The sequence below is a fragment of the Coenobita brevimanus genome, chromosome 87 (genome assembly GCF_032717465.1).
Source record: "Coenobita brevimanus isolate Jiangsu-jjx chromosome 87, ASM3271746v2, whole genome shotgun sequence".
NCBI classification, from domain to species: domain Eukaryota; kingdom Metazoa; phylum Arthropoda; class Malacostraca; order Decapoda; family Coenobitidae; genus Coenobita; species Coenobita brevimanus.
Genome location: NC_137040.1, coordinates 17,594,685 through 17,607,530, shown reverse-complemented (window position 1 = coordinate 17,607,530; position 12,846 = coordinate 17,594,685).

Genomic DNA, 12,846 nt, shown 5'->3' with positions numbered 1-12,846 from the left:
AGCGCTCTTGACTGTCACATTATCATATTGCAGAACTTATGCCTGTCAAAATTCTTTTATTCCTCGAATTACATCTCTTTGGAATTCTCTTCACCAGAATAGTTTCCCCCCAAACTTCAACGTACTGTGCAGCAGTTCAAGTCCAGTTGTTTCTCAATGGAGGACACCTGTAATCTGGTGTAGCTGTGGGTTTTTATTTTATTTTGTTTTTTCTTTGTCTTCGTCTAAAAAAAAAAAAAAAAGGTACTCCAATCATTATTATCGTTGTCCAGTCACTGGGTGACTCGCATATCGAGAGATGTTTTGATTGTTTCTTCACCTCTCTCTCTCTCTCTCTCTTAGTTCCGTGCACGTCTTCATTCTACATCGTCTTTTTCTACAGCCAACATTATAACACCTTTTCCCACACTTTTATCACCCAACCTTTACACCTGTACACGAAAACCTCCGCACACCAAGACTCTTTTCACACCTTATTCATCTTCCTTCCCACACCTCATTTTTTCCACACTTTTTTTCCACCTCATACACCTACACCTCCCCACACCTACATTTTATTTTTACACATCTTACACATCGGCCCTTCCCACACCCCCTTGTTTTCATACACATCATTTCTAAAAAAAACCATTGTTTAATTTATACATAGCTTTTTCTCACACACGGTACATCTTTTTTTCTTCTTTTCATCTCATGCATCTCTCCTCCACACACCCTTTTTTCTACACCCTTTTTATACACACCATTTACTTTTTTTTTTTTTTTTTTTGTCCATAGGCTAGCTCTTTTCTAACACATCCTTTTTCTGCACCTCAAGCATTTATGCCTCCACACTGAACATCGATTTTTTTTCACGGACCTTTGGGTCATACATTTCTATCATTCATCTCTTCCCACATCTTTATTTCAGATCCTCCTGTTTAAACACCTGCCTTTACACCTCTCTGTCTGTCTGTCTGTCTCTTTTTGTTCCCACACCTTACATCTACTGTAGTGTCTCTTCCCACACTTATTTACACTACACCGACACCTACACACCTCTGTGAAAGCCCCTTGTTTTCCACACATCAAACTCCTATCCCTTCCAACATTTTTTTCCCTACTTCCCTCACATTGACACGCCTTTTTTTTTTTTTTTTTTTTTTTTTTTTTTTTTTTAACGTGCCCTTAACATGGCTCTCCCCACATCTCCGTTTTCCACTCAGTCACCACACCACCTCTTCTCAAAAACTGCACCTCTTACACTTTTACACTTCCTCCTCCTCCTTCTCCTCCCACTTTACACCTTAACACCAACACACTCCCCTTCCCATACTATACGTCAACACCACCACACCCATACATTCAAACACCACGGCTAAACCCTTTTCTTTCATTTTTCACTATCACCCCCAAACCACCCTTTATTGCTTTGTCTACAGCCCAGCCATCGTACTTATGTGCTCTCTCTCTCTCTCTCTCTCGTTAACTCCGATCACTTTCAAAGATCTTTGAAGCCCCATCAATCCGATCAGCCCTTGCAAATCACAATAAAATTGATGAGGAATAGTAAAAATATAATGTAATGACAACCATCTGCTAGAAATAGATTTCTTATCTCATATAACCTTGAACTTTGACCTAATGACTTTACTACTGGAACTTGACCTAGATGGGGTCAGTGGGCACCAACCTACAAAAGATTAGGTTGGTCGATCAAGGCTATCCATAGTCAATAGTACAACAGACTGACAGACAGACACATTATCACGTAGCTATCTGGAGACCACTTATGTCATCACCTGCTCCTTAGCTATCTGTATATTGTCAGACGCCTCAGTCCCGTAAGGGGTGGCCACAAACAAATCTCCTCCATGTCGCCCTGTCCCCCGCCATTTCACTGCCTTGCTCCCATCCCTCCATCTCATCCTTGGCTTCCCCCTCCCTCCCCCCCTCCACTTCACTCACATACACTCTCCTCGTCAGTCTCTCACTCACCATCCTCTCCACATGGCCAAACACCTCAGTGTGTTTCTTTTAACGCTTTCTATCACATCCACATTGTTACGGAACAGAGAGATAATGAACACTTCAAGTGATAATACTAAAAATCACTACTGTCCCGCAAAGTTCCAGGTTCAAAACAAAAGAGTTAGGTAAAATTACAAGTTAAAGTTTAATGCACAAACTAACAAAACATTCAGGACTCATAAGGATAATGTAATGGCAAAAACAGGTTAAATATATGGTTAACTGCAATAGCCTCTATTAACACGAATTTAGCAAGAACAAATTTATCTAAGTCAGCCCTGATAAATGAGAGAACCGAATAATGCCCAGTTAAAGTAAGATATAATATTATTACAGATACAGAGTATTAATTCTGGCTGACATTAAAAACTTTACATGAATCACAAAAACCTTACCAGGCCTACGAATCAACGCCCTAAGCCACACAGTACAAGAAAAATGGTAACAACACATACTCAAATTATACAGCAGCTAGATGGTTGGAGACTTCCTGAGCACTCACAAAGATAATACACTATACAGGGGAGGACAGAGATGTGAACCAAATGAGGAGTAGATCTAAGTGGCAATTAATGCAGAGACTGAGCTCATTATATAGGGGCCGACAGAGCTTGATACAACTTGTAAGAAGGACGCGCAAATGAAGCCATAGGGGACAAAGAGTTGACACTCCTGCTCTGAACAACAGAAAGAACGACTTTACTATAAGGGGGAGAAGGGGGGAGTGAGGAAGAACACGCAAGTCTGGTCACTATGGAAGCCACGAGGAGAATCGTGATCAAACATGCAGCATACTGTACGTTAGAATTATACAAAGGATGATGAAATCATAGGCTATGTAACAACATCCACACCATAACGCTCCTTCACATCCTCACTTGTCAGTCTGTCTCTCCATGTGACTCCACAGGCTCCTCTCAAATAACTCATTTCCACGGCTCTCACTCTTTACTTCTGTCCCTCAAACGAGGTCCAGGCTTCACTTCCATACATTAGAATTATCACAATACCGTCGTGTAGTAACTTTTTCACTTCCATGCCCACTTCCCTGCTCTTGTCACTGCTTTAAAGGAACCAGCAACCGTGTTGTACCGTTTCAAGCACTTCAGCCCTCCAAACTTCCATCCATACTCATCACACTACCCAAGTACTTCAATGCACTCACATTTTCCATTTCCACCTCATCGAACCTTACCGTACATTCACTGACTTCACTTCTCTCGAAGACCATAACTACACTCTTCCCTACATTCACCTTTTAATTACGTTTCTTACTCTCCCAAATTCATACCCTTCACAGCATTTAACATCTTCCCATCTACTCCATACATTCTTAACACTTTCCACAATCCTTGTCTGTCGACTCTGTCATATGCTTTCTCCAAATCCATGAAGGCAGCATACAACTTCTTTCCCTTCTCTAGAAACTTTTCCACTAAAGATATAAGAATGAATATCTGATCTACACAACCTCTTCCCTTCCTAAAACCTCCCTGTTCTTTTCCAACTAATTCCTCTGTTATTTCCCAAACCTTGTCAATAAGTATCCTGCCATATAGTTATCCTGTTATACTATGAAGACAAATAGCCCTCTGATTAACACACACTTCTTTTTCCCCCATTTCCTTTGTACAAGGGAATAATTATACCTGATATCCAATCCTCCGGGACTCTGTCTTCATCCCAGGCCAATCTGCACATGTTCCACATCCATTCTACTACTTTCTCCCATGCTTCAGCATATCACCACACTCCATCAATTCCTGGGGCTTTCCTCATCTTGCCTTTCTTCATTGCTTCCACAACTTCCATCCTACTGATTTCTTCCTGTCTTCTCACCTCCCTCCTCCTCCTAGCCATTCCCCAGCCACTTATACACACATTGCTTTCATTCTCTGTGTTCAACAATTCCTTAAAGTGTTCTCTCCATCTGCTCACTTTTCTCCCTTCTCCACTAGTAATCTACCATTTTTATCTTTCAGTCCCCGACTAACTTCTTTTCCACCCTATCTAACTCTCTTGCCCACTTTCCAGAACATTTTCTTACCTTCTCTCTACTTTACATTCAAATTCCTTCCAAATTTCTCATCCACTCTCTTTTCACTCTGTCTTGCTAATCTTTTTACCTCTCTTTTCCGTCTCTCAACTTCTTCCACGCCGCTGTTTCTCATCCACACACTATATATATATATATATATGTATGTATGTATACTTTCTTCTTTTGTGCCACAGCTTGTCTCACCTCTTCATTCCACCATGCTGTTCCTTGCTCCCCCTTTCGTCTTCTCTTCACCCCACACACCACCTCATACTGCACAAATTTCTTCTCTGAATATCCTGGACACACCGTCCACGTCCCCCATTTGCTTCAGTCCATATTTACCCAACCTCTTCTCCACTTCTCCCTTATATTCTGCCTTTTTCTCATCCTCTTCTAACCTTTCCACCGTCCTTGCATATACTACTTCCTCTTGTCCTTCCCTTCTTCTATTTCTTCATTTCACTTGGACCTTGATTCTCACCACCACCAAGTGGTGGTCAGAAAGTCCACTCATCCAACCTCTATGCTCATGCATCTGTTACACACCTTCGCATCCTTTCATCCACACACACACACATAACCAGTCATTGCCTTCCGTTCATTCAGTTCACCACCCACCCTTCTCATTACTTGCCACCTATACTTAAGGATCATATTGTGCCTGAAGAGGGTATTGGCTATCACCAACCCCATCCCGGCGCAAATGTCATCTAAAGCACTGCCATTCTCATCTGCCTCGACAGGCACACCCCACTCACCAACTACTCCATTCACCTTCACATACCCTACTTTACCATTCATATCGCCGATCGAAAACACTCATTTCTTTCAGACTTTTCAATGCATGCTTCCACATTTGTCCAGAACTCTTCTCTGCACGATATTGCGTTGGCGCATACAGGCACACAATCGCCCACATTTGTAGTCCAACTTTCATTCTTACCCACACAGTCCTTGAGCCTTTAATGCCGGTGGTAAAAAGGTGTTGTTACAATGCACGACCCAAAAGTGTTTTACCTCTTTCCCTCTACGATGGGATATATATATATATATATATATATATATATATATATATATATATATAATCTATTTGCAGCACCTTAACCAACCACACATCCTCAACACGGCATTATACATTTGACCTAACACTAAAGCAGGTGTTCTTAAAGTAGTGCCTCGATACCCCCAGGGGGTATCGAAATGGCTTCTTGGGGGTATCCAGAAAGGTATCCTAAAAAAAAAAAAAATCGTGTATGGTAACTACGACTAACTGATCTGTGTATGAAAGTTTTTTTGTTGAAAATATAAATGAAGGAATCTATAGAATTCAACTGTGTTCATAGCCATTCTCTCTCTCTCCTCTCTCTCCCTTTTTTTTTTTTTTTTACAGGAAACTGAAAGTGAAAGGAGTAACAGTATTAGAGAGGGGGTCTGAAAAATTGTAAGAACCACTGCACTAAAGGATTACATTACCTTCCCCTCCACACCACACCACACCACACCTAACACCAAAGGATTACACTACCTTCCCCTCCACACCACACCACACCTAACATAAAAGGATTACACTACCTTCCCTTCCACACCACACACCACACCACACCAAACCACATCACACCTAACACTACCTTCCCCTCCACACAACACCACACCACACCTAACACTACCTTCCCCTCCACACAACACCACACCACACCTAACACTACCTTCCCCTCCACACCACACCACACCACACCTAACACTACCTTCCCCTCCACACCACACCACGCCACACCACACCACACCTAACACTACCTTCCCCTCCACACCACACCACACCACACCTAACACTACCTTCCCCTCCACACCACACCACGCCACACCACACCACACCTAACACTACCTTCTCCTCCACCCCACACCACACCACACCTAACACTACCTTCCCCTCCACACCACACCACGCCACACCACACCACACCTAACACTACCTTCTCCTCCACACCACACCACACCACACCTAACACTACCTTCCCCTCCACACCACACCACGCCACACCACACCACACCTAACACTACCTTCTCCTCCACACCACACCACACCACACCTAACACTACCTTCCCCTCCACACCACACCACGCCACACCACACCACACCTAACACTACCTTCCCCTCCACACCACACCACGCCACACCACACCACACCTAACACTACCTTCCCCTCCACACCACACCACGCCACACCGAACACTAATGGAATACACTACCTTCCCCTCCACCCGACACCACACCACACCACACTTTACAGTAAAGGATTACACTACCCCTCCACACCACACCACACCACACCACACCACACCATGACTAACACTAAACGATTACACTACCCCTCCACACCACACCACACCACACCACACCACACCATGACTAACACTAAACGATTACACTACCTTCCCCTCCACGCCACGCCACATCACATCACACCACACAACCTTCCCCTCCACACCACACTAAACCACACTACACACCACATCACACCACATAAAATAAAACCGGCGCCACCACACCACAACCCACCCCAACACCATGCTTTAGACAGCACCAGCCTCATATACTCCCATTCTTTATAATAGTACATCTCACAACGCATCACGGCACGGCACACCACATAACACCACGTACCACACGACATCCTACCACACCACACATCTCACCAGCCCACCACATAACACCACACCATACCAGATTTCATCAATTTACCCCACTCCACCAGACCTCACTCCACCACATCTCTCCAGCCTCCAGCCCAAATCCCAGCAGCCACACCTTTCTGCATTTAACAACGGCCAAATTCCTCACCAACCACGCCCAAATCCCCCCAAATCCTCGTCCAACAACAACAAAGAGTTGTTTGGGCCTGAAGCTCGGTTACTAGTTCACAAGATCTGAGAGTAAACAACTAACTTATTACTTCCAATAAATTACAAATAATATATGATAATTTAAATGCAGTAGTATCCAATGCAAACAATTTCAGGAATATAATTTATGCTTGCTTATTTTAATCATCCACATCCTGCCCCTGGCTGCATTCACATTACCCTAGCAAGCTATCATCATCAATGATAAGTGCACTGCTTGCTTTCTGTTTGGCAATCATGGTTGTTCCACTATCAGTACACATGCAAGCAAAGCAATCATGCTGAGATGTGAAAAGATATCAAGACAATGCTACCTTCATAACATAGACTTTCGTCACAAATGGAAATTCATTCACCACTGCTGAATCTTGGGTGTAGTTACACTCTCGGTGACATTTTGTTTCATCTGTGACAAATTTACTGTAGAATGAAAACATTATGGGCTATTAGCAAAAAAGATAAGAAAAACAAGCTTATTGTCAACACCAAGTACAGGCTCAAAACTAGAATTTCACAGTATTTTTCAAACATGACAAATTCTGGAGTCCATGATGGTGTTGTCATTTACTATAATTCAGCAGTCACTGTTAGCCAGCACCAAACATAGCTTCCAGAATTTTGACTGATTTTGTTTGCGCAGCAGATGGTGTGACGGGAGTAATCAGAGTGTGATTCTGATCTCTTTTCTGGCTCATACCTGGGACAGCGAGTCTATTCGATCTGTTAGAAAAAAATCGATATCAAATTTACGAGGATGATTACAGCACATCTAGAAAAAACCCTGTGTCTAACAACTTTTTATCACAACATTGGCATTTACAGTTGTGCAAGTAGAAAGTGCGAAAAAATATTTGGGTATATGGAGACGTCTGACAGTTCCCTGTAGTAAGTCCACGTATCTTTATGAATGAATCGCTCAGAACCTAGAGCGTGTGTAAGATGGACCGTGACTGACAACTTTTGAGTGGTGGTGAAGCAAATATTCTCATTATATTATTAATACCTAATAAGTGGTACGAAACAATGTATACAGAATAAAGTACTACAATCGAACGTGGAGTACAATAGAGTAATAAGCGTCAACAATCTGTAAAATGTAACTGACAACATAGCACAGAAGAGCAGCATGTCAGCTGGTAGTTTCGTTTACTCATAATATTTGAAGCTGTGGAAACGAAGTCTAGTGAATCAGATTAATAGAGGCTGACCTCTAACGAAGAGAACCGGCAATGCTTTCTTTAACGAATGTAATATTAGTATTGCATTTCTTCAATTAAAGGGGACATGATATCTGCTAATATGCATAGGCAGTAAATTAATACTAAACTATTTGTTGTCTTACTACCTTTAATATTTCACCAAATATATTATATTGAAATAAGAAGAGAGACTATGCCAGTAACAAAGGTAGAAGGAAATAGAGAGGGAGAGCAAGCACGAGGAAAAAAGAAAAACTAGGGACAGTTGAAGAGCTGAAAAGGATTGATTTGGGACCAAAGGGGTGCCAAAACCCTTTAAGTATCGCCCACGTCTCTGCAGACAATACCCGTCTCACGGGGCTCATTCTCAGTATAAATGTATTGCATTAGAAACGCAAAACTATAGTAAGATAATCAGCAACATTCATTTATTATGAGATGGTTACCTTAAAATTCTTCCTAGCAGATCCACTTAATTACTTTCACATCTATGAGGTGCATGACATCGTTCTGTAACATCAAACAGGGACAAGGTAAACGAATAATCAGTTTTAATTTGCAACACCTCCCAACACCGATCCCTTCCCCACAGTGTTTGGAGGAGGTGGTAGGAAGGAGACAACGATGAAAACAGTGGAATGAAGATGTTACCAAATGTGTAACTAGCGTTAATTAACACTGGCAGCCGTGGGGTTGTTCCTTCATTTTAATGCATTATTATGTTGCTTGCCGTTAGTCAGTCCCCGGATGTAGGGTAAGTTGTTAATCCCCGTCCACACTGTCGCCTATCGGGCAGTAACAGTCTCACGCATGACTGTGATGTTGTCCAGACTGCTGAATACCTGGTCGGGCAGTAAAGTCGACCAGTAGTCAGTAGGTGGTCGGGAGCGATTGAGTGCGATATGACCACGCGCAAAGCAGTTGAAAAAGAAATAACAGCGTAGCATATATACTGTTGCAACTATAAAAAAAAAAAATAAAGGAAACAATGAAGTGCAGAAAAACAATATGGTTTAAGAGGCAACTTTTTGAAGATGGTAGGGTCCTTGGCTCATGCCCGGCGGTAGACCACCGTGAAATGTCTGATGATTTCCCTCAACTACGGGCACTGGCTGTCCGCTGGTTTGCCCATCAAAATTGCCACAAAGTCTTCGATGACGGGCTTTAGGATCATATGATTTCATTGACTTCGTGTATCGCTTACCAGCATCACAATCGATTGCCAAGATGTTTACCGTGTGCGATATAGCTGCGAGATGAGCACGGCGCTGATTCCAACACATATCTCACAACGGTTTTATCTCCCTTTATCTTTTCCAAGAAAATTCATCGCAAGCATTAAATAGGACATGTTTTCTAATATGGTGAAACTAAATTCAGGGACTGCATAGTAATCAGTTATGAGGGTTTGTTTTTGCCTAACATATACTTGTCACTAATGTTGATAATGTTTCAGCTCTATTAGCCTGTACCTCATCATCGGTAAACATAGAACAAAATCATATTATTTACAGTAAGTGTATTCTACTATATCTCATCATCGGTAGGCATAAAACAAAATCATAATAATTTACAGTAAGTTTATTTCCTGACAAAATAGTCATTCCTCATAACATTGTAAAATAATGTTCTCTCCAAAATGTGTGATCTAGATATGACGAATAAATAATACTCCTGTTTTATGCGGAAAACTGTCCAAACGAATATAATATGACAACATGATTGGATGAAATTATTAACTCAAAATAAATCTGCCACTTTAATTACACAATATTTTGTCCAGAGACCAATGCTGGTAATCACTTCGTGAAGGCGGTAAGGTACTGACGGCACATGATTGTGAATGATGAGTGGCTTTCATCTGAGGACCTCCCACCCCCTCATCATGTGACGGAACAGTCGCTTTGGCGTCCTTTCCTCGTTGGGCTCCCAAACATTAACAAAGTTGGCCCAAACGTTCTCAATGGGATTTAGGTCAGGGCTGTTGCTAGGCTAAGGCAAAAGTTCTAGGTGGCGGTGATCCTCAAACCATGTTCGCACAACTCTCGCTGTGTGCATGGGACAATTATTGTGCATGAAAATAATGTTCTCAGGATACGGAAGGGTGTATGCGCGGACAGTAGGCAGCATCACCTCCTCTAGTATCTCCAGATACTGCTCATCCCTGAATCTTCCTTCTATCTCTGTAACCTCAACATCATGGAGACCAGTCCACCCCCACATGTTGCATGTTACGTGACCACTCCTTGCCTATGCGTTGATGTGCTCCCGAACATTGCTATAAAACATTGTGTCCTTGTCAGCTTTGATAAATAATACATATTAATGACTTAATTTTCCATCTATATACTGCAATATATATTCCATAAGATTTATTTATTTATTCAAGTACACATTATCTATTTTAATAAAAATTCTCTCTCTCTCTCTCTCTCTCTCTCTCTCTCTCTAAATGTCTATATCTAAATTTATATCTATCTCTATATCGACATCTCTATCCCAACACTAATATCTCTCTATCCCTATACCGATATTTCTATCTCTATACCGATAGCTCTATCGCTGTATCAATACCTCTATCTCTGTATCGATATCTCTATATCGATATCTCAATCTCTATCTCTCTATCTCTATCTCAGTTTCTGTCTCTAATACTCTATCTCTATATCGATATCGATATCTTTGTTAGGAGGGGAGTGAAAAATAAAAATGGTAGATTACTAGTGGAGAAGGGAGAAAAAGTGAGCAGATCGAGAAAACACTTTAAGGAATTGTTGAACATAGAGGATGGAAGTAATGCGAGTATAAGTGGCTGGGGAATGACAGGGAGAAGGAGGGAGGTGAGAAGACAGGAAGAAATCAGTAAAATAGAAGTTGTGGAAGCAATGAAGAAAGTTAAATCGGGGAAAGCCCCAGGAATTGATGGAGTGTGTGGTGAAATGCTGAAGAATGGGGGAGAGATAGTAGTAGAATGGATGTGGAAGATGTGTAGATTGGCCTGGGAGGAAGGTAGAGTCCCGGAGGATTGGAAGTCAGGTATGATTATTCCCTTGTACAAAGGAAAAGAGGAAAAAGAAGTGTGTGGTAATCATAGAGTCTTCTTAGTATAATAGGAAAAGTGTATGGTAGGATACTTGTTGACAGAGTTAGAGAAAACAGAGAAATTAGTTGGAGAAGAACAGGGAGGCTTTAGGAAGGGAAGAGGTTGTGTAGATCAGATATTCATTCTTAGATCTTTAGTGGAAAAGTTTCTAGAGAAGGGAAAGAAGTTGTATGCGGCTTTCAGGGACTTGGAGAAAGCATATGACAGGGTGGATAGACAAGGATTGTGTAGTGTTAAGAATATATGGAGTAGATGGGAAGTTGTTGAATGCTGTGAAGAGTATGTACGATGATGCGAAGGCTGCAGTGCGTATGGATCACCATCGACTAAGTGAATTTTTCTCTTTGAAGGTTGGGTTGAAACAGGGATGGTTCTTCAATCTGTACATGGATGGGGTAATAAAAGAGGTACAAGGTAGGGTAGTGGATGTTGGAGTGGCCCTGGTGAGAGAGGATAGTGTTTGGAAACTCCCTGTACTGTTGTTCAGTGAACACGAAGGGGAGCTGCAAGGCTTGGTGGATGAGTTTGGGAGAGTGTGTAAGAAACGGAATCTCAAGGTGAATGTAGGGAAGAGTAAAGTGATGGTCTTTGAGAGAGGTGAAGTCAGTGAATGTACAGCGAGGCTGGATGGTGAGGAATTGGAAAATGTGAGTACGTTTAAGTACCTGGGTAGTGTAATGAGAAAGGATGGAGGTTGGAGGGTGAAGTGCTTGAAAGGGTACAGCAGGGAAGAAAGGTTGCTGGTTCTTTGAAAGCAGATAAGAAACAGGGAAGTGAGCATGGAAGTGAAAAAGTTACTACATGACAGTATTGATACCAACTCTAACGTATGGAAGTGAAGCTTGGATGTTGTTGGAAGGACGCAAGTCAAGAGAGCAGTGGAAATGAGTTATTTAAGAGGAGCCTGTGGAGTCACATGGAGAGACAGGCTGACGAATGAGGATATAAAGGAGCGTTGTGGTGTGGATGTGGATGTGATAGGAAGCGTTATGAGGAACACACTGAGGTGGTTTGGCCATGTGGAGAGGATGGAGGGTGAAAGACTGAAGAATAGAGTGTATGTGAGTGAGGTGGAGGGGGGAAAAGGGAGGGGGAGGCCGAGGATGAGATGGAGGGATGGGGTGGAGAGATATATGAGAGAGGGGGGTGTGAGTTGCGAGCAGGGCAGTGAAATGGCGGGGGACAGGGCGACTTGGAGGCGATTTGTTTCTGGCCAACCCAAACGGAATTGAGGCGTCTGTGAATAGATAGATAGATAGATATCTCTGTATCTCCATCTATAACTTTATATCGCTAGATCGATATCTCACTCTCTCTCTCTTTGTCTAATATATATATATATATCTATATATATATTTATATATATATATATATATATATATATATATATATATATATATATATATATATGTATATATATATATATATTGTTACATAGCCTATGATTTCATCACCCTGTGTAATTTTTAACGCACAGTATGCTGCATGTTTGATCACGAGCGTGTTCTACCTCAATCCACCCTTCTACCGTTATAGTAGAGTAAGTCGTCCTTTCTGTTGTTCAGAGCGGGATTGTCAACTCTTTGTCCCCA